This window comes from Schistocerca gregaria, chromosome 7 (assembly GCF_023897955.1).
Source record: "Schistocerca gregaria isolate iqSchGreg1 chromosome 7, iqSchGreg1.2, whole genome shotgun sequence".
NCBI lineage: Eukaryota > Metazoa > Arthropoda > Insecta > Orthoptera > Acrididae > Schistocerca > Schistocerca gregaria.
The window spans coordinates 474189269-474190998 of record NC_064926.1 but is presented as its reverse complement, the minus strand read 5'-3'; the positions used below and the strand labels follow the sequence as shown (position 1 = coordinate 474190998).

Genomic DNA, 1730 nt, shown 5'->3' with positions numbered 1-1730 from the left:
CACAGAAACTCACTTTCTCCCCTACCTTCCTACTCCTGTTGCTCCATTTTCTGCTTTTGTTGATGCTACCTTATATTCGTCTGGCCAGAAATCCGTAACTTCTTTCCATTTAACTCATCCTCATTATGTCTAGACTGATCTTCTGCATTCCACTTTTAAAACTTACTAGCTACCCTATCAGATTCAGATTTTTGACATTCGATGCTCCGTTTTGTAGAATATTACTCATTCATTGGAAATTCGGTCTTTTTTCTCGTGGTCGCCTCCCTAGAGGGAGGCTATCGCCTCTCAGAGAACCGAATTAGGACTAAGGTGGAATCTTTTGGTAATGGGAAGACAATCATGACACTCTTTTAGTTTGGCAGTCGTTTCCATTGGCTTCGATCATAGCTGATTATTCGCTATAAGGGCAGTTTATCATTTCAATGACAAGAGAAAGCCCCTAACCTCTTTTACAAGGCCGCTGGCGGAACAAGGATGACTCCTTATACCGGAAGTCTTCGACGGCCATTGCTGATTATTTTTATTCTGAAATTAATTAGGGGCTGGATAGAATCCAGGGAGGAAGATGTGATCCCTATAGCAGGGTGGTCACAGAACACCGACAAAGCGCTTATCCAGTCCATCCTTACCTTAGCCAACAGTGTTTAGATTTATTCTCTGCCAAAGTTCATTACCCAATATAGGTCGTTGCTACCCATCTAAACACTTATCTCCTTTACATCATCCCCACACGGTATACATCCTATCCTAAGGTAAATTTTACCAAGTAAAAGCTTGCTAAAGCCGAGATCGCGTAAACATTTGTTTACAACAACCTGTTGGAACAGATTTTGTTGTCATCATCAGAACTCCAAAACGTTTTGTTGTAACTGTGTTCATTTTGAGCTGGAACCTCGCTGTTGTAGCACAGTAGCACATCTGTGTACGTTAGCTGGACATGTTTTAATCACTGAAGATCCGCCTTAAAACAAACACTACCGAACTGTGTCGATCGGCCGCCGTGCCGTCCTCAGCCCTTAGACGTCATCGTATGTGGATATGGTGGGGCGTGTGATCAGCACACTGCTCTCCCGGCCATTGTCTGTTTCCGTGACCGGTGCCGCTACTTCTGAATCAAGTGGCTCCTCAATTGGCCCCAGAAGGGCTGAGTTCCCCCCGCTTGCCAACAGCACTTGGCAGACCCAGACGGTGACCCATCCAAGTGGTAGCCAAGCCCGACAGCGCTTAATTTCTGTGATCTGATGGGAACCGGTTCTACCACTGCGGCAACGCCGTTGGCGAAGATACACCTTAGGTGACATATAAGGTAGAACAGTTGTACCTTAACACTGTGTGGTGATTAGAATATATTCAGCTAACGTACACAGATGTGCTACTGTGAATTTTATTGTGGACTGTGTTTCTTACGACTTTAACAATCATCTGAGAGCGCTTCATATATGGGCATGGCCAAGTGGACAAGGTAACTTTGGATTATAGTGTTTTATTTATGACAAGCCTTTGCATAATATGTTACATTTTATTTACAAGAGAACTTGTCGGAGGTTCCAGCTCAAAATAAACACAGTTAGTAACAAAAACTTTGAAGAAGACAGAGGAGTGTGTCGAAACCGGTTGCTCCAAATAAAGAAATATTAATGCGATCTTGCCTTTGGAAAGAAGATTCAATCAAATTTTACCAACTCCGGCTTCCTGCATGATCGTTACTACCTGTTGCAGTATACTGA

At 43.4% G+C, this 1730-nt stretch overlaps 1 pseudogene; it reads right to left on the bottom strand.

Annotated features, from left to right (window-relative positions):
• Nucleotides 1-1163: 1163 nt before the first annotated feature.
• On the bottom strand, nucleotides 1164-1282 carry LOC126282532 (5S ribosomal RNA; annotated as a pseudogene).
• Between the last annotated feature and the right edge of the window lie 448 nt (nucleotides 1283-1730).